This window comes from Oncorhynchus kisutch, linkage group LG7, assembly GCF_002021735.2.
Source record: "Oncorhynchus kisutch isolate 150728-3 linkage group LG7, Okis_V2, whole genome shotgun sequence".
Classification (NCBI taxonomy): Eukaryota; Metazoa; Chordata; class Actinopteri; order Salmoniformes; family Salmonidae; genus Oncorhynchus; species Oncorhynchus kisutch.
The window spans coordinates 46,721,767-46,743,797 of record NC_034180.2 but is presented as its reverse complement, the minus strand read 5'-3'; the positions used below and the strand labels follow the sequence as shown (position 1 = coordinate 46,743,797).

The 22,031-nt window shown below is 50.1% G+C and overlaps 1 protein-coding gene across 4 annotated transcripts in view; it reads left to right on the top strand.

Annotated features, from left to right (window-relative positions):
- The window catches only part of LOC109878070 (protein quaking-A-like), a 121,542-nt gene that overhangs the window by 38,423 nt on the left and 61,088 nt on the right, over positions 1–22,031 (top strand). The window lies entirely within an intron of this gene.

Sequence of the window (22,031 nt, the reverse complement as noted above, 5' to 3'; positions counted from 1 at the left end):
GTATATAACCTCCACATTGACTCTGTACCGGTACCCCCTGTATATTAACCTCCATACTGACTCAGTACTGGTACCCCCTGTATATAACCTCCACATTGACTCTGTACCGGTACCTCCTGTATATAACCTCCATACTGACTCAGTACTGGTACCCCCTGTATATAGCCTCCACACTGACTCGGTACCGGTACCCCCTGTATATAGCCTCCATACTGACTCAGTACTGGTACCCCCTGTATATAGCCTCCACACTGACTCAGTACTGGTACCCCCTGTATATAGCCTCCACACTGACTCAGTACTGGTACCCCCTGTATATAGCCTCCACACGGACTCTGTACCTACCGGTACCCCCTGTATATAGCCTCCACACGGACTCTGTACCTACCTGTACCCCCTGTATATAGCCTCCACACGGACTCTGTACCTACCGGTACCCCCTGTATATAGCCTCCACACGGACTCTGTACCTACCCGTACCCCCTGTATATAGCCTCCACACGGACTCTGTACCTACCTGTACCCCCTGTATATAGCCTCCACACGGACTCTGTACCTACCCGTACCCCCTGTATATAGCCTCCACACGGACTCTGCACCTACCCGTACCCCCTGTATATAGCCTCCACACGGACTTTGTACCTACCGGTACCCCCTGTATATAGCCTCCACACGGACTCTGTACCTACCGGTACCCCCTGTATATAGCCTCCACACGGACTCTGTACCTACCGGTACCCCCTGTATATAGCCTCCACACGGACTCTGTACCTACCGGTAGCCCCTGTATATAGCCTCCACACTGACTTGGTACCCGTACACCCTGTATATAGCCTCCACACTGACTTGGTAGAGTCACTCTATTAGGCGGTCTTTATGTCTGGAAAACTATGCTGATGGTAGTCAACAGAAGAGCACAGGCTGACTCACTCTGACCTCAAACGGCTGTGTTCTGTGATGCAAGGGCCTAGCAAAGGGGGTCTAATGTTCTCTTTTAGGCCAGATGAGCTCTCCCTTCTCTGACTAAATATTTTCTTGTACCCGAGAAAGCGAGAGAAAATAATCAGTCACCATTGAGAAATCCCAACTGTTTCCGTGCCGTTCCGAGGACACTGTAAAGATAATTATCAGCAGAGGGAATTATCTCCTCCCGTTCACCTTTCCGGGTGATTTCTCAGATTCTTCCCCGACTTGTCGAGGACTCCAGGCCGGGTACGTACTCTGTCTCAAATTACACCCTTTTTTCCTTTTATAGTAGTGCACTGTATAGGGAATAGGGTGCCATTTGGGATGCACAGTCTAGCCTAGCGTTTCTAGACCGCTCCAAACTCCCAAGATGAGGGTTCTGCTTTCCATGTCCACCTATTGAGTTTTTGGCACCGGACACAGCTGCTGCCACTGAAGATGTCTTTATGAGCCCCCTCCTCCTTACCCCCCTCCCCTTCTCACGTTCCCCATTTTCACATCTTCCCCAGTTCCCACACCTGTCTGCTTTTGTCCAAGGAGTGGCAGACTCCTCACCATTTTCCTTCCACTCTTTCATACTCCTCCTCCTCGTTCTCAGTTTCCTCCTCCCAGTAATTAGATTGTCTTGGTCCTCTGCTGCAGTGCAGCATGTCAATTACACCAAAATAACTTGTCCTGCCAAGACGTCCGTGCTCTAATTCTCCTACCGCATGCACGCTGAGGTGAGAGAGAGAGAGAGTGTGTGTGTGTGTGTCGAGGTAGTCGTTTGATGATGTCATCGGTGTGGAAACTTCGGACGCCTCGCCCTGGAGACGCCTCGCCCTGGAGACGCCTCGCCCTGGAGACGCCTCGCCCTGGAGACGCCTCACTCTGGAGACTCCTCACTCTGGAGACGCCTCACTCTGGAGACGCATCACTCTGTCATCTCTTTCTATGACCTTCAAACACAGTTACTTCCTTCCTTGTTTACTAACACCATGTGATGCCTGCAACACCCCTGGACAGCTCAATGGGTTGTGTGTGTAGTAAAGGATTGTGGGAGTGTGACTAGGTTGAGGTATTCTAACCTAACCCTCCCCACCTGCTCTAGGCTGCCTGCTGAGGCTATGAAATAGGACACCCTGTTGGATGTAGGCGGTTGAGCAACTGGTCTGGAAAACAAGGCCATCTGGAAAGGGCTCTTTTTGAAGGAGCCGTTTGTCTCCTCTATAGGTCCTCTGGCTGCCATGATGTCCAGCACGGTGTGGTGTGGTGTGTGTGTGTGTGTTGCCCAAACTTGCTTTGGATGTGTGTTCATTGATGCATAGAAGTGTCTTGATTGTTGGTATTAATGAGTTGAATGACTAGTTCTTGATCCCATCCAGCATCAGTTGTTGTTGGGATTGAATGATTCAATACAAGACTGTTCTCATATACCTGCCACCACAATGTGATTCTAGTCTCAGGAAGGTTTTATTATTGTCATCAAATAAGCCTATCGGTCCCGTCTTCTACCCCACTAGAATGTGCTGTCTGTCTGGTGTGTCCGTCCCTAACTTTACTGTTGTCTACCAGGGGTGCTGCAGTTGTCATGGTGTTGATGTTTACATTTTATTAGGTCTCTGCGGTGGCAGCAACCGGAGCCGGTCGGCAAGGAAACAGCTGTTTGATCGGCGTGCTGAGCGAGTGTACTCCCCCAGTCTTAATTTGCAGGTTATTACTGTGGCTTTTGAAGCAAAATGTCTCCAATTGAGCGTCTCAAATTACTTCCCAGCGTCCCCCGTCCCCCCACTTCAAAAGCGCAATGATATATCAGCAATCGGCATGGGCTCTTGTTTATGTATTTGGAAGCAGAAGACACCTACTATTTACTCCCTATTGATCCCCACAGTGGACATAAAAACCTTACAACCTAGTGGTCAAATACGCATGCTCCACTTGAGAGTGGGACGCTTGCTTGAATGTCTTCGGGTCTGCATCTATAAAGGTCAAGTACAAAATGTAGGAAGTGAACAATCTGGTTTAGATTTAATTCAACGTTGACACAAGTGCAATAAGATGCAACAAACTTCTACACATGTGACTGTACCTCACAAGCCAGTACAATAGACAACAGATGGAGAGAAACCTAACGCCCCATATAGTACCAACCAATACTACTCACCTGACAGACAGGACAGGTGTGGACCAGTGCTGCCTTGGCTGCAGTCCTCTGGTTGGCAGCTGCCCCCGTCATGGCATCAGTCAACAAGTTCAGTGAGCGTTAGATAACAACCCCCCCCCCCCCCCCCCCAAATTGTTCAGACTAATGACTTAAACAGCTGAACAGCTGTTTGGCAGGAGTGTGTGTGTATAAGCTTTTGTTACAGCCCATACCTGATTACAAATCGTAGCCTATCGCTGTGATTCGGTATGTTGATTATTTAAGTCAGGTGTTAGAGCTGAGCTTGGACAAAACCCTTCACACACTCCTGCCCTTCAGGACTTTCTGCAATGACTGAAACAGACCAGAGCGGGAGAACAGTGTTCCAGGTTGAAACGGCTGACCTAGTTGAGAGGTGACAAGACTCAGGCACAGCCATTGGTTCTGGAATAAAAAAGGTGCAAATCTGGGGGGGGGGGGGATCTCCTTCCAGAGAGACATCAGGGACTGGAACATACTGTCTCACGGAATCATGGCTCTCTCGAGATATACTGTCCCCGTCCCATATGGCCAGCTGGATTCTCAGTACATCGCAGAGACGGGAATAAAGACCTTTCTGGGAAGATGGGTGGTGGTCTATTTTTCATAAGGGAAAGGGGGATACCTAGTCAGTTGTCCAACTGAGGGGTGCGGGGGGCTGCCTTAATCAACATCCACGGCAACCAGGAAACCGTGGTTTAACTGCCTTGCTCAGGGGCAGAAAGACAGATTTTTATCTTGTCAGCTTGGGGATTCGATCCAGCAACCTTCCGGTTACTGGCCCAACGCTCTTAACCACTAGGCTACCTGCCACCCATTTAACTACTCATGGTGTGATTGTGATAACATAGAGAAACTCAAGTCATTTTGTTCACCCGACCTAGATTACCTCAAAATGCTACCGAAGTTATAGCAACACATTGAGTGTAGTACTCGCTCTGGTAAAACACTCATTAGCTGCTAATTACATTTCTTCTTTTTTGTGGGGGGGGGGGGGGGGGGGTGTAAATACAGGCAACATTTTGATACATGTTGCCCTTGTCCCAGAGAAATGTACACTTATCAAAATGTCACGCCAGGTTAAGCTTACACAAAACACAGCCCCCTAGAATTCACAATGGACATAGTGGTGGAAAACCAATTGGAACTATTTCCATTTTTTGACTGCTTGGTTTTATGGGTAGTATGACTCCTACTGTGGTAGACCATTTGCTTGGTTTTATGGGTAGTATGACTCCTACTGTGGTAGACCATTTGCTTGGTTTTATGGGTAGTATGACTCCTACTGTGGTAGACCATTTGCTTGGTTTTATGGGTAGTATGACTCCTACTGTGGTAGACCATTTGCTTGGTTTTATGGGTAGTATGACTCCTACTGTGGTAGACCATTTGCTTGGTTTTATGGGTAGTAGGACTCCTACTGTGGTAGACCATTTGCTTGGTTGTATGGGTAGTAGGACTCCTACTGTGGTAGACCATTTGCTTGGTTTTATGGGTAGTAGGACTCCTACTGTGGTAGACCATTTGCTTGGTTGTATGGGTAGTAGGACTCCTACTGTGGTAGACCATTTGCTTGGTTTTATGGGTAGTAGGACTCCTACTGTGGTAGACCATTTGCTTGGTTTTATGGGTAGTAGGACTCCTACTGTGGTAGACCATTTGCTTGGTTTTATGGGTAGTAGGACTCCTACTGTGGTAGACCATTTGCTTGGTTTTATGGGTAGTAGGACTCCTACTGTGGTAGACCATTTGCTTGGTTTTATGGGTAGTAGGACTCCTACTGTGGTAGACCATTTGCTCAGATGTTTCTTATGATTTATGCCCCATACAGTGTCGTTGAACATGTTTGTACTGCGGCCACCAAATGTCAGATTCAGCATTTTAATTTGTTTATTTATTAACACTGTTAAATAGTGTTGACAATGGTTTGTGTCTGTTTTGATATTCCGTAGATCGTCTATTTGTGGAGATGACACGTTCTCACCCCCCCCCGAGCCCCCATCCTTGTAACAACAGTTTACACTAAACACGTCTTGAAATCTAGTCTGAGATGGCTTTTTACAAATCAAACGTGTCGCAATTCATTTGCATCAATGGATACTCCACCCGTTCAGCATAAATCAACTGGGGGCTGCAGGGAAAAGCTCTGAGGGAAGTAATGCAGAATAAAGTGCCAGTGTCCTATCCAGTTAAAATGGGGATTTGTCTGGGTGTGTCCATGCCCGTCAGTCCATGTGTCGGGGGGGGGGGGGGGGGGGGGGGGGTTTGCACGGAGGTGATTTACCTCCGCTGCTAGGGACATTATTTAGAAGCCACGGAGGACACTCTTTTGGCAGGTGGACAAGAAGCCTGCCGCAGCACACCCCAGTGGTCTGTGTGTGTCTGAGAGAACGCTGCGACAAGTGGGTGTCCTTTATCCATGGTGACCAGAGCGAAGAGAATGAGGGGAAAAGGGGAGGGGGAGACAGAAGGAGAGGGGAGGGGGAGACAGAAGGAGAGGGGAGGGGGAGACAGAAGGAGAGGGGAGGGGGAGACAGAAGGAGAGGGGAGGGGGAGACAGAAGGAAAGGGGAGGGGGAGACTGAAGGAGAGGGGAGGTGAAAAGGGGAGGGGGAGACAGAAGGAGAGGTAAGGGGAGGGGGAGACAGAAGGAGAGGTGAGGTGAAAAGGGGAGGGGGAGACAGAAGGAGAGGTGAGGTGGAAAGGGGAGGGGGAGACAGAAGGAGAGGTGAGGTGAAAAGGGGAGGGGGAGACAGAAGGAGAGGTGAGGTGAAAAGGGGAGGGGGAGACAGAAGGAGAGGTGAGGTGAAAAGGGGAGGGGGAGACAGAAGGAGAGGTGAGGTGAAAAGGGGAGGGGGAGACAGAAGGAGAGGTGAGGTGGAGACAGAAGGAGAGGTGAAAGTTGGGGGAAGTGACTTATGGCAGCCTTGGCCCGTCCTCCCTCTATTGTTACGTTTCCATCTCTTCCTCGGAAAGAGGAGATGACAGGGAGGGGGGGAGACGTCGAGAGGGAGGGGGGGAGACGTCGAGAGGGAGGGGGGAGACGGTGATAACGGTGGCGTTCACAACACTGCACACCTCTCTGGTGTGCCACTCTCCCCATCACCCGTAATGAACAGTCAAGGTCATGCTGCAACTGTCACCTCTGCCTTTCTGCTCCATGGTCCACATTTCACGACACATTTCACACTTCACGACACAGGTCACACTTCACGACACATGTCACACTTCACGACACATGTCACACTTCACGACACATGTCACACTTCACGACACATGTCACACTTCACATGTCACACTTCACGACACATGTCACACTTCACGACACACTTCACTACACATGTCATACTTCACTACACATTTCACACATCACTACACGTGTCACACTTCACGACACATTTCACTACACATTTCACTACACATGTCATACTTCACTACACATTCCACACTTCACCAGACATGTCACACTTCACTGCACATTTCACTACACATGTCATACTTCACCACACATTTCACACATCACTACACATTTCACTACACATGTCACACATCACTACACATTTCACACATCACTACACATTTCACACATCACTACACATTTCACACATCACTACACATTTCACATTTCACTACACATTTCACATTTCACTACACATGTCATACTTCACTACACATGTCATACTTCACTACACATGTCATACTTCACTACACATTTCACACATCACTACACATTTCACACATCACTACACATTTCACACTTCACTACACAAGTCACACTTCACTACACAAGTCACACTTCACGACACATTCCACACTTCACTACACACTTAACTACACATGTCATACTTCACTACACATTTCACTACACATTTCACTACACATGTCATACTTCACTACACATGTCATACTTCACTACACATGTCATACTTCACTACACATGTCATACTTCACTACACATGTCATACTTCACTACACATTTCACACATCACTACACATTTCACACATCACTACACATTTCACTACACATGTCATACTTCACTACACACTTCACTACACACTTCTACACATTTCACACTTCACTACACACTTTACACTTCACTACACACTTCACTACACATTTCACTTCACTACACACTTCACTACACATTTCACTTCACTACACACTTCACTACACACTTCACTTCACTACACACTTCACTACACACTTCACTACACACTTCACTTCACTACACACTTCACTTCACTACACACTTCACTTCACTACACACTTCACTACACTTCACTTCACTACACACTTCACTACACTTCACTACACTTCACTTCACTACACTTCACTACACTTCACTTCACTACACACTTCACTACACACTTCACTTCACTACACACTTCACTACACACTTCACTTCACTGCACATTTCACACTTCACTATACATTTCACTTCACACTTCACTACATACTACATTGCACATTTTACACTTCACTACATACTTCACTACACATTCCACATTTCACTACATACTTCACTACACATTCCACATTTCACTACACACTTCACTACAACCTGCAGGGGCTAGCTAGTGTGATGGTACAGTCACACTCACCCCCTGTATTCCCCAAGTCAGCACAAATGTTGACTCCCTCTGGTATTTTCTGGACAGTTTTTGCCCATCCGTCTTTCTGTCTGTCAGATGCAGGGCTGAAGAGCACCAATCCAGCCTCACCTTTTTACTTGGAAGTTTACTTGAAGTGTGACCTTTTCAGTGCCCATCCGTGACTAGTGCTCGTCAAGGGTCAGTGGTAGAAGTGAGAAATGGGACCCAGGAGGGAGAGTGAGCGAGTGGGTGGTAGGCTGTCTGGTGTGCTGGCCTCCGGCCGGGCTGGGCCCTCTACAGAGAAAGTAATTAAGCGAGCCCCCGTGGGGGGGGGGGGGGGGGGGGGACATGTCATTATTCAACAGATTGGAACGGATCTCCAAGCCCCCAGAAGTCATTAGGCTACGCATCACACTAATGGATCTGAAGATGATCTGGGCTGGTAGGGACAGATTGAATAGGTCATTTTATTAAATGGAGATACAGTTGATGGCCATTTCTCATGATGAGGATGGTGATGAAGGTTGTAGAGAAGGTGTACTGTACGTAAAGATTATGATCAATCACTGCCCAAAACATGATCCAAGTCTAGGTAGAGTGGGTTAGGTTTTAGTGGTCAGAGAAGGCCTGATGAAAAGAGATCATGGTGAATTTACATCCTGATTCGCCCCACCTGACCTCAGTATGTATGGCTCCTGTGGTGTAGACTAGAGAATATGTATGGCTCCTGTGGTGTAGACTAGAGAATATGTATGGCTCCTGTGGTGTAGACTAGAGAATATGTATGGCTCCTGTGGTATAGACTGGAGAATATGTATGGCTCCTGTGGTGTAGACTAGAGAATATGTATGGCTCCTGTGGTGTAGACTGGAGAATATGTATGGCTCCTGTGGTGTAGACTAGAGAATATGTATGGCTCCTGTGGTGTAGACTGGAGAATATGTATGGTTCCTGTGGTGTAGACTAGAGAATATGTATGGCTCCTGTGGTGTAGACTAGAGAATATGTATGGTTCCTGTGGTGAGGGACTGGGGCGACAGAGACACAGTGATGGACCTATGGAGAGAGAGAGAGGGACTGGGGCGACAGAGACACAGTGATGGACCTATGGAGAGAGGGACTGGGGCGACAGAGACACAGTGATGGACCTATGGAGAGAGAGAGAGGGACTGGGGCGACAGAGACACAGTGATGGACCTATGGAGAGAGAGAGAGAGGGACTGGGGCGACAGAGACACAGTGATGGACCTATGGAGAGAGGGACTGGGGCGACAGAGACACAGTGATGGACCTATGGAGAGAGAGGGACTGGGGCGACAGAGACACAGTGATGGACCTATGGAGAGAGAGGGACTGGGGCGACAGACAGTGATGGACCTATGGTAGAGAGAGGGACTGGGGCGACAGACACAGTGATGGACCTGTGGAGAGAGAGAGAGAGGGACTGGGGCGACAGAGACACTGATGGATCTGTGGAGAGAGAGAGAGAGGGACTGGGGCGACAGAGACACAGTGATGGACCTATGGAGAGGGGGACTGGGGTGACAGAGACACAGTGATGGACCTATGGAGAGAGAGAGGGGGACTGGGGCGACAGACACAGTGATGGATCTGTGGAGAGAGAGGGACTGGGGCGACAGAGACACTGATGGATCTGTGGAGAGAGAGAGAGAGAGAGAGGGACTGGGGCGACAGACACAGTGATGGATCTGTGGAGAGAGAGAGGGACTGGGGCGACAGACAGTGATGGACCTATGGAGAGAGAGAGAGGGACTGGGGCGACAGACACAGTGATGGACCTATGGAGAGAGAGCGAGGGACTGGGGCGACAGACACAGTGATGGACCTATGGAGAGAGAGCGAGGGACTGGGGCGACAGACACCGTGATGGACCTATGGAGAGAGAGCGAGGGACTGGGGCGACAGACACAGTGATGGACCTATGGAGAGAGAGCGAGGGACTGGGGTGACAGACACAGTGATGGACCTATGGAGAGAGAGGGACTGGGGCGACAGACACAGTGATGGACCAATGGAGAGAGAGGGACTGGGGCGACAGACACAGTGATGGACCAATGGAGAGAGAGGGACTGGGGCGACAGACACAGTGATGGACCTATGGAGAGAGAGAGAGAGAGAGAGGGACTGGGGCGACAGAAACAGTGATGGACCTATGGAGAGAGAGGGACTGGGGCGACAGAGACACTGATGGATCTGTGGAGAGAGAGAGAGAGGGACTGGGGCGACAGACACAGTGATGGACCTATGGAGAGAGAGAGAGAGAGAGGGACTGGGGCGACAGACACAGTGATGGATCTGTGGAGAGAGAGGGACTGGGGCGACAGAGACACTGATGGATCTGTGGAGAGAGAGAGAGGGACTGGGGCGACAGAGACACAGTGATGGACCTATGGAGAGAGAGAGGGGGACTGGGGCGACAGAGACACAGTGATGGACCTATGGAGAGAGAGAGAGAGGGACTGGGGCGACAGACACAGTGATGGATCTGTGGAGAGAGAGGGACTGGGGGCGACAGACACAGTGATGGACCTATGGAGAGAGAGGGACTGGGGCGACAGAGACACTGATGGATCTGTGGAGAGAGAGAGGGACTGGGGCGACAGACACAGTGATGGACCTATGGAGAGAGAGGGACTGGGGCGACAGAGACACAGTGATGGACCTATGGAGAGAGAGAGAGGGACTGGGGCGACAGAGACAGTGATGGACCTATGGAGAGAGAGAGAGGGACTGGGGCGACAGAGACACAGTGATGGACCTATGGAGAGAGAGAGAGAGAGGGACTGGGGCGACAGAGACACAGTGATGGACCTATGGAGAGAGGGACTGGGGCGACAGAGACACAGTGATGGACCTATGGAGAGAGAGGGAGAGAGGGACTGGGGCGACAGACACAGTGATGGACCTATGGAGAGAGAGGGACTGGGGCGACAGAGACACTGATGGATCTGTGGAGAGAGAGAGAGGGACTGGGGCGACAGAGACACTGATGGACCTATGGAGAGAGAGGGACTGGGGCGACAGAGACACTGATGGATCTGTGGAGAGAGAGAGAGGGACTGGGGCGACAGAGACACAGTGATGGACCTATGGAGAGAGAGAGAGGGACTGGGGCGACAGAGACACTGATGGACCTATGGAGAGAGAGGGACTGGGGCGACAGAGACATGACTCAGGAGTCACTCCTCATCCCAACCACCATCCTGATTGCGATCAGCACAATCATTCACTTACGATCCCTCGGCCTACACACACACACCCCCCTGATAAGCGCTCTCTCACTCTCAATCTACTTGCCCTTCACCCATGCACACACACCCTTCTCCCATGCACATGCACCCTTCACCCATGCACACTTCACCCATGCACACGTGCCCTTCACCCATGCACACGCACCCTTCACCCATGCACACGCACCCTTCACCCATGCACACGCACCCTTCACCCATGCACACGCACCCTTCACCCATGCACACGCACCCTTCACCCATGCACACGCACCCTTCACTAAAAGTCATTGTGTCTTGAAACCCGTTTTAAATCTGTTCAATGGTATCCAAGACGCCTTTTTGTTCAGACAGTGTTTTGATTTGTTCCTGTTTAGCTCTGCAAGCATGGTCTGTCAATGTAGTATTATATTACCCCAACTGACAAGTCTTATTGTGACTCCTCCTCTCTGCGATGTGATTGGTCTGTAATGTCTACACGCTCTGCTCTGTGGCATATTGTCGATTTCTCCCCCACTTTTGCATATTACAGTCCATGAATTCTGACCTCTGCACCAAGCTGATCCTCTATTTTCCTCCACCCACTTCCTCCTCTGCAACCCCAAATAAACCCCACAAACAAAATTGTCAAAGGCAACCAGATTAGGCGCTAAATGCTGTGCTAAGAAGGAAACATTGAAGTCTTCCCTTGAGCTTTGATGTGAAAATGTCAAGTCTAGAATTAAGTCTAATTTCCCCCCTCTACTCTCATCCCACCACCCCTCTACTCTCATCCCACCACCCCTCTACTCTCATCCCACCACCCCTCTACTCTCCATCCCACCACCCCTCTACTCTCATCCCACCACCCCTCTACTCTCATCCCACCACCCCTCTACTCTCATCCCGCCACCCCTCTACTCTCATCCCGCCACCCCTCTACTCTCATCCCGCCACCCCTCTACTCTCATCCCGCCACCCCTCTACTCTCATCCCGCCACCCCTCTACTCTCATCCCGCCACCCCTCTACTCTCATCCCGCCACCCCTCTACTCTCATCCCGCCACCCTCTACTCTCATTCCCGCCACCCCTCTACTCTCATCCCGCCACCCCTCTACTCTCATCCCGCCACCCTCTACTCTCTCCGCACCCTCTACTCTCATCCCGCCACCCCCTCTACTCTCATCCCGCCCACCCCTCTACTCTCATCCCGCCACCCTCCTCTCATCCCACCACCCCTCTACTCTCATCCCACCACCCCTCTACTCTCATTCCCTCTACTCTCATCCCACCACCCCTCTACTCTCATCCCGCCACCCTCTACTCTCATCCCACCACCCCTCCTCTCATCCCACCACACCCACAGGGCTCTACTCTCATCCCTCTACTCTCATCCCACCACCCCTCTACTCTACATCCCTCCCCCTGCCACCGCCCTCCTTACTCTCATCCCGCCACCCCTCTACTCTCATCCCGCCACCCCTCTACTTCTCAGCCCAACCCACCCCTACTCTCATCCCACCACCCCTCTACTCTCATCCACCACCCCTCTACTCTCATCCCACCACCCCTCTACTCTCATCCCACCACCCCTCTACTCTCATCCCACCACCCCTCCTCTCATCCCACCACCCCTCTACTCTCATCCCACCACCCCTCTACTCTCATCCCTCTACCCTCATCCCACCACCCCTCTACTCTCCATCCCACCACCCCTCTCCTCTCCATCCCACCACCTCTCTCCTCTCCATCCCACCACTCCTCTCATCCCACCACCCCTCTCCTCACATCCCACCACCCCTCTCCTCACATCCCACCACCCCTCTCCTCACATCCCATCCCGACTCCTATCCCTACTCCTATCCTACCTCCTATCCCTACTCCTATCCTACCTCCCATCCCTACTCCTATCCTACCTCCCATCCCTACTCCTATCCTACCTCCCATCCCTACTCCTATCCTACCTCCTATCCCTACTCCTATCCTACCTCCTATCCCTACTCCTATCCTACCTCCCATCCTACCTCCTATCCCTACTCCTATCCTACCTCCCATCCCGACTCCTATCCCTACTCCTATCCTACCTCCCATCCCGACTCCTATCCTACCTCCCATCCCGACTCCTATCCTACCTCCTATCCCTACTCCTATCCTACCTCCTATCCTACCTCCTATCCCTACTCCTATCCTACCTCCTATCCCGACTCCTATCCCGACTCCTATCCCACCTCCTATCCCACCTCCTATCCCTACTCCTATCCCTACTCCTATCCCTACTCCTATCCTACCTCCTATCCCTACTCCTATCCTACCTCCTATCCTACCTCCTATCCCCTACTCCTATCATTAACAGTAAACATGACCAAAACACAGACATTAACAGTAAACATGACCAAAACACAGACAGACATTAACAGTAAACATTACACACATTCTTTGTGGGTCTGTGTAATCTGAGAGAAATATGTGTCTCTAATATGGTCATACATTTGTCAGGAGGTTAGGAAGTGCAGTTCAGTTTCCACCTCATTTTGTGGGCAGTTTTGTGGGCAGTTTTGTGGGCAGTGTGCACATAGCTTGTCTTTTCTCTGCTTACACCTGCCTCTCTCAATAGCAAGGCTATGCTCACTGAGTCTGTACATACAGTAGTCAAGGAGTGTCTTCATTTTGGGACAGTCACAGAAGTCAGGTATTCTGCTACTGTGTACTCTCTGTTTAGGGAAAGGTAGCATTCCAGTTTGCTCTGTTTTTGGGTTGATTCTTTCTAGTGTGTCCAATGGTTCTTAGTCTCTGTGGGGTCTGTGTTTTGTGAACAGAGCCCCAGGACAAGTTTGCTTAGGGGCCTCTTCTCCAGGTTCATCTCTCTGTAGGTGATGGATTTGTTATGGAAGGTTTGGACATCACTTTCCTTTAGATGGTTGTAGGATATTAACCGCTCTTTTCTGGATTCTGCTCAGCATATTATTTGGTGTTATATGTTGTACACAGACTATGTTTTCCAGAATTCTGTATACTGTCTCAATTGGGTGTTTGTCCCATTTTGTGAATTATTGGTTGGTGAGTGGACCCCAGACCTCACAACCAGGAAATGTGTTCTAGAACTGATTTGGTGTATTTTTTGTTGTTGAGAGATCCTAATTGTGGGATGTCAATTATTTAAAAAGATTGACGGCATAGACGGCCCTTCTTGCCTTGCCCTCTCTCCGCTCCTTCTTGCCTTGCCCTCTCTCCGCTCCTTCTTGCCTTGCTCTCTCTCTGCTCCTCCTTGCCCTCTCTCCGCTCCTCCTTGCCCTCTCTCCGCTCCTTCTTGCCTTGCCCTCTCTCCGCTTCTTCTTGCCTTGCCCTCTATCCGCTCCTCCTTGCCCTCTCTCCGCTCCTCCTTGCCCTCTCTCCGCTCCTCCTTGCCCTCTCTCCGCTCCTTCTTGCCTTGCCCTCTCTCCGCTCCTTCTTGCCTTGCCCTCTCTCCGCTTCTTCTTGCCTTGCCCTCTATCCGCTCCTCCTTGCCCTCTCTCCGCTCCTCCTTGCCCTCTCTCCGCTCCTTCTTGCCCTCTCTCCGCTCCTCCTTGCCTTGCCCTCTCTCCGCTCCTTCTTGCCTTGCCCTCTCTCCGCTCCTTCTTGCCTTGCCCTCTCTCCGCTCCTTCTTGCCTTGCCCTCTCTCCGCTCCTCCTTGCCCTCTCTCCGCTCCTCCTTGCCTTGCCCTCTCTCTGCTCCTCCTTGCCCTCTCTCCGCTCCTTCTTGCCTTGCCCTCTCTCCGCTCCTCCTTGCCCTCTCTCCGCTCCTTCTTGCCTTGCCCTCTCTCCGCTCCTCCTTGCCCTCTCTCCGCTCCTTCTTGCCTTGCCCTCTCTCCGCTCCTCCTTGCCTTGCCCTCTCTCTGCTCCTCCTTGCCCTCTCTCTGCTCCTCCTTGCCTTGCCCTCTCTCTGCTCCTTCTTGCCTTGCCCTCTCTCCGCTCCTTCTTGCCTTGCCCTCTCTCCGCTCCTTCTTGCCCTCTCTCCGCTCCTTCTTGCCCTCTCTCCGCTCCTTCTTGCCCTCTCTCCGCTCCTTCTTGCCCTCTCTCCGCTCCTTCTTGCCCTCTCTCCGCTCCTTCTTGCCTTGCCCTCTCTCTGCTCCTCCTTGCCTTGCCCTCTCTCCGCTCCTTCTTGCCTTGCCCTCTCTCTGCTCCTCCTTGCCTTGCCCTCTCTCCGCTCCTTCTTGCCTTGCCCTCTCTCTGCTCCTTCTTGCCTTGCCCTCTCTCCGCTCCTTCTTGCCCTCTCTCCGCTCCTCCTTGCCCTCTCTCCGCTCCTTCTTGCCTTGCCCTCTCTCTGCTCCTTCTTGCCTTGCCCTCTCTCTGCTCCTTCTTGCCTTGCCCTCTCTCTGCTCCTTCTTGCCTTGCCCTCTCTCCGCTCCTTCTTGCCCTCTCTCCGCTCCTCCTTGCCCTCTCTCCGCTCCTTCTTGCCTTGCCCTCTCTCCGCTCCTTCTTGCCTTGCCCTCTCTCCGCTCCTTCTTGCCCTCTCTCCGCTCCTCCTTGCCCTCTCTCCGCTCCTCCTTGCCCTCTCTCCGCTCCTCCTTGCCTTGCCCTCTCTCTGCTCCTCCTTGCCTTGCCCTCTCTCTGCTCCTCCTTGCCCTCTCTCCGCTCCTTCTTGCCTTGCCCTCTCTCCGCTCCTTCTTGCCTTGCCCTCTCTCCGCTCCTTCTTGCCTTGCCCTCTCTCCGCTCCTTCTTGCCTTGCCCTCTCTCCGCTCCTCCTTGCCTTGCCCTCTCTCCGCTCCTTCTTGCCTTGCCCTCTCTCCGCTCCTTCTTGCCTTGCCCTCTCTCCGCTCCTTCTTGCCTTGCCCTCTCTCCGCTCCTTCTTGCCTTGCCCTCTCTCTGCTCCTCCTTGCCCTCTCTCCGCTCCAGTCTGATGGGGAATCAGCTGGTTGTTGGGGAACTGTACATAGCAAAGGTGAGGAAAACGGTAGTAATGACTGAATGCTAAAACCCAAACTGTCACCCGGGAGACAGTGTGTAGTAAGGGAGGAGCTTTGTTTGTGAAAAAATATGCTGCTTTCAAAGCTGATCGCCACCAAAACTTTACTTATTCACGGAATCTCTCTCACGACTCTCCCAAAGATGCTCTGTTACCTCTGCCAACTCTCTCTCACGACTCTCCCAAAGATGCTCTGTTACCTCTGCCGACTCTCTCTCACGACTCTCCCAAAGATGCTCTGTTACCTCTGCCAACTCTCTCTCCCGACTCTCCCAAAGATGCTCTGTTACCTCTGCCAACTCTCTCTCACGACTCTCCCAAAGATGCTGTTACCTCTGCCAACTCTCTCTCACGACTCTCCCAAAGATGCTCTGTTACCTCAGCGAACTCTCTCTCACGACTCCCAAAGATGCTCTGTTACCTCTGCCGACTCTCTCTCACGACTCTCCCAAAGATGCTCTGTTACCTCTGCCAACTCTCTCTCACGACTCTCCCAAAGATGCTCTGTTACCTCTGCCAACTCTCTCTCACAACTCTCCCAAAGATGCTCTGTTACCTCTGCCAACTCTCTCTCACGACTCTCCCAAAGATGCTCTGTTACCTCTGCCAACTCTCTCTCACGACTCTCCCAAAGATGCTCTGTTACCTCTGCCAACTCTCTCTCACAACTCTCCCAAAGATGCTCTGTTACCTCTGCCAACTCTCTCTCACAACTCTCCCAAAGATGCTCTGCCAACTCTCTCTCACGACTCTCCCAAAGATGCTCTGTTACCTCTGCCAACTCTCTCTCACGACTCTCCCAAAGATGCTCTGTTACCTCTGCCAACTCTCTCTCACAACTCTCCCAAAGATGCTCTGCCAACTCTCTCTCACGACTCTCCCAAAGATGCTCTGTTACCTCTGCCAACTCTCTCTCGTGTCTCTCCCAGATGCTCTGTTACCTCTGCCAACTCTCTCTCGTGTCTCTCCCAGATGCTCTGTTACCTCTGCCAACTCTCTCTCGTGTCTCTCCCAGATGCTCTGTTACCTCTGCCAACTCTCTCTCGTGTCTCTCCCAGATGCTCTGTTACCTCTGCCAACTCTCTCTCGTGTCTCTCCCAGATGCTCTGTTACCTCTGCCAACTCTCTCTCGTGTCTCTCCCAGATGCTCTGTTACCTCTGCCAACTCTCTCTCGCGTCTCTCCCAAAGATGCTCTGTTACCTCTGCCAACTCTCTCTCGTGTCTCTCCCAGATGCTCTGTTACCTCTGCCAACTCTCTCTCGTGTCTCTCCCAAAGATGCTCTGTTACCTCTGCCAACTCTCTCTCGTGTCTCTCCCAAAGATGCTCTGTTACCTCTGCGAACTGACTCCTGGCTGCATCCCTTATGCCTCGTAATGACATCATTACTAGTTTGAGACGGTACACACTTTTATAAAAGCTCCTTCTATGCAAATGTTGTTGATCAATACAATAAAATAAGTCCCCCAAAAAAGACTCATCTGTAGCCCTGTGAAATCTGCCAAAACAAGCTGGATAACTCGATGCATTCATCTCCCCTGGCCTAGGCTACTTCCTGATTTACCCAGTTTGTTAATAGAGATTTTCCTTTCAAATAAATGATTACCATTATGTAGTTTGATTGGTGAAAAGTATAATTAATTGATTTAATGCGTACATGGCGATCTCTGAAAAATGGCCATGTAATGTAATGCTATTGAACTCCAAAAGATACCCAACGATTGAACAGACCAGTAGCTGAGTTTGTCTGGATCTGGTGTGCTTTGGAGGTCACTTCTGCTGGGTGGAGTGTTCCAGTCGGCCAATCATGTCTCAGAGAGATGTCTACAGCGCATGGGCATAGGTTGTAATCATGTTCTGCATATGTAAATATGTTACAATAGACCACATACTCTCGTCTCCCCTGGTAAGAGGAACGGGGCCAATATTTGAGCTGTGGCATAATAGCCCCGGGTGCCTGAACGATTGGTGGGAAATATGTCACCACTCAGTGCGGTGCCTGAGGTAGACACATTTCCTGTTGCACTCACGTCTTACTGTATGAAAAAGGAAGTGTTGCTCATTTACAATCCTCTAGTGACAACTCGATTTTCATATTCTTTGTGCTTATCCCTGCTAAGCCCCCCAATACACTCGGAGACCCTTCGCCATGATCTAATTTCCACTTCCTTTCCCATCCAGAGCTGCGATTGAGGCAAACAAACATTTGCACATTGTATACTTCCTTAACGCTTTTGGTAGAGCCCCGGTAACCCGCCTGCTCCCTGCCTCAGAGCCCAGGGGAGCCAGTCAACTTCAGAGTGAAGAGTAGGGCGTCGGCAAGGAGTTTCTCTCAGTGCCCCCGGGCTGGCCCCCCTCCGCCTGCCGAGTGCCGATAACAGGGGTGTAAACAAAGCCCCTTTAATGTCACTAAGCCTCCTTCCTGGGAGGCCCTCTGAGGTGGGGGCCGGGGCAGGGCGGATGGAGGTGGATGGGGCGGCTGTGTGCGTGTCGATTCGCAAGGGTTTGAGGAAACTGAGATAAAAGTTTGGGAGAGAAAAAAACTGGCGGCGAAAAGGTCCCAGTGTCTCTAATCTCCTAATGCCTTAAATGAGGAAAGGGAATTGGTTGCTCAGAGAACGGCCTCCGCTGAGAGAGAGAGCCGGCGGAGAGTTCTTGTCGAGTTTGCAAAAATAAATAAATCGTTTATGCATGCATTTCATTCAACAGATAAAGAACGAGACGGATGAGTTTGGGTCAGAACAGAGGTGGAGGAATGGGAATTCATATCCTGAATTTGTCATTTGTACAGTTAGTGCTGGTTATGTTAAAGCACTTTCTCTCCGGTGAATCAGAATGGATGCTGATTATATGGTTGGTTAGCCAGCCTGGCTGTTGAAGCTGCTCATATTCACCATGCTATAACTAGATGTCTATTTCTAGTACTGCCCTGTGGCCATAGCTACCCGTTATCAGCCATGTTTGATTGTTGAAATGGCAGAATTGTGACAGACATGCACACATACTCAAAAACAAGCTGTCTTTTTATAGCGATTCCATGCACGTCACCTGACTCACTCAGGTCAAGTGACTCTTTCTGCCGAGGTCTTCATGTGTCTGGAGTTCCTAGCAAGTCTGTTCTCTGAAAGAGGACAACATGTTTGGCTTTGTATTGTTTTATACATGCCAATGGTTTATGATTGGTGGTCCTCCTTTTAACTGTCCTCAGCACCTTCGCTGCAGGATGAAGACCTGATCTAGTGCTTGTTGCAGGTTAGAGATGATCTGGGACATGGAGAACAATAAGGGGTGATGAGAGTGGGTTCTGTTGCAACTTCTCATGGGGACAGTTCTTAGCTCTGTTGGGAAATCAAATCCCTTGTTCATCAGTGTTGCTTGTTCCTCTCTTCTATTGAATGTTTTGATGGGGCTGGTATTTCTGTCCCGGATGTTTAATGTGGCCCTGCGTTGGCTCACATTTTGAGCCGCGTGGATTTTTCCTGGAGTAGAGAGCGTGTTGACGGCTCAGCCAGACATCGCCAAACATGGCTGCCGCCCACTCCCCTCTTAAAAATAGATATATTCCCCCAGTCCCTTCACGACCCTATGTCCTTGAACCACTCCTATCATCACCCATATCATGCATGTCAAAGGCAGAGTATTTAGAGCCACTGGAAAAACTGTCTCAACTTTGGGAGAAGGGACATTGCCCCCCCCCCCCCCCCCTGCTATCCTGCCCCTTCTGGCAGTAATTACTGTCTTGTTCCAGTATTCAAATGAGCAATTTCCCTACGTTCCTGCAAGCCCCTGCTCTGTCATGTACGATCAGCATCAACATATTCATGGCCAGGGAGAATTCACTTCTCTTTCTTATCTGCCTGAGAGCAGTTGCACAGAGATATTTTATTATTTATGTCCATATCAGTATAGGAACTCCTTTCATAACCAAGACTCTCGTCAGATGCGGTTTACAGATGCTAGTGTAGGTCTTCTCTGGCTGTATCTCGACATCAACATATAGCCAGGTAATTGGCTGGCAAATTATAGTATTCCACACAAGCATTAATTGTGCCACTGGCTGGGGTTGGATTAACACCGAGTATATCTGACCTTAAATGGCCATATATCCATGTTGACAGATGGTGTGAAGAAGTATCTTGCCTCAGAAAGACTCTGGCCAGTTGAGCTATTTTTTTAAAATCTTATGACGGTGAGTAAGGTTGCTAGCTAGCTGTAGAGGTTATGCTTCACCCAGACACCTGGCCCCTGTCGCCTTCAAGTGTCTCTGAGCTCTTGCTTGTGATGTCAGACTGCTGGCTGATGGATGAACCCCTATGGGTAGAGACTGTGCCTGGGAGCTGGGTCCTCTTCTCTCATCTGCTGATTCCACCGTGATGGAGACTGACAGTTTGCTCCTCCTCTGCCTAAAATCCTTGCTAGATACGCTACTGTGTGACCATAGACAGGACAGGAGGACACGTGCCCCCCCCGATGCCTTGCCATCACACCACCCCCTCACCACTGTAGTGACCAGAGTTCACCAAACAGACGTTGGCCTAGCCTGCCCTCTTGTCTACCCGAGCTCCACAGTAACAGTAACGTCAACCACAGGGAAACGGAAGGGTCTGGAACTCTTACACGTCACCTTGCATAGCTTAGCACTCTGTGTACGGTAAACAAACCCTGTTTACCATTCAACCACCCTCCCCTTCCCTCTTTCACCATTCTTATGTTTTTAGTTTGCTGAATAATGTTGGATTATTTTGACCCCCCCCCTAACGTTGTTCCCCGTAGTTTCATTTATATTTTCCCCTCGAGGAAAAAAACTACTTTTTTTTTCAGCTTGCATTCTGGTGATCCTGGTCTCAGTCCTGTGCCGTAATTTTGGCTCGGCAGCAGGTTGCCCTGCTGGGAACACCAGGGACTCGTACATGTGAACTTGAAATCCTTCTGTTTTTTTTATTAGGCCATGAAAAAGAATCTTAATCTCACATGTTTACCTGTCGTCTGGAATCTGCTGTCATGGCAGCAATGAGCCAATATCACGTGTCCCATGGAATGAAAGCTGAGGGATCAACATAATGAAATAAACCACACCAGGAGACCAGTTTTGAAAATATATTGGAGGGTGTAGTTGCCCATTATTTTCAATTGCGCACCTCAAGAGACTGGTGTCTGGCTAGTGGTGTTTCTGTGCTGCAGCACCATAGTAATCACCAGGGTTAAAACAAACTACCATGATATCATTCTGCCTGCCAGGGTTAATACAAACCACCATGATATCATTCTGCCAGGGTTACAAACCACCATGATATCATTCTGCCTGCCAGGGTTAATACAAACCACCATGATATCATTCTGCCAGGGTTAATACAAACCACCATGATATCATTCTGCCTGCCAGGGTTAATACAAACTACCATGATATCATTCTGCCAGGGTTAATACAAACCACCATGATATCATTCTGCCAGGGTTAATACAAACCACCATGATATCATTCTGCCTGCCAGGGTTAATACAAACTACCATGATATCATTCTGCCAGGGTTAATACAAACCACCATGATATCATTCTGCCTGCCAGGGTTAATACAAACTACCATGATATCATTCTGCCAGGGTTAATACAAACCACCATGATATCATTCTGCCTGCCAGGGTTAATACAAACTACCATGATATCATTCTGCCTGCCAGGGTTAATACAAACCACCATGATATCATTCTGCCTGCCAGGGTTAATACAAACCACCATGATATCATTCTGCCTGCCAGGGTTAATACAAACCACCATGATATCATTCTGCCTGCCAGGGTTAATACAAACCACCATGATATCATTCTGCCTGCCAGGGTTAATACAAACCACCATGATATCATTCTGCCAGGGTTAATACAAACTACCATGATATCATTCTGCCTGCCACGGTGAATACAAACCACCATGATATCATTCTGCCTGCCAGGGTGAATACAAACCACCATGATATCATTCTGCCTGCCAGGGTGAATACAAACCACCATGATATCATTCTGCCTGCCAGGGTGAATACAAACCACCATGATATCATTCTGCCTGCCAGGGTTAATACAAACCACCATGATATCATTCTGCCAGGTAAGCCTACTTTGCAGTTTATATTTGAATTGGGAATGTTTTAT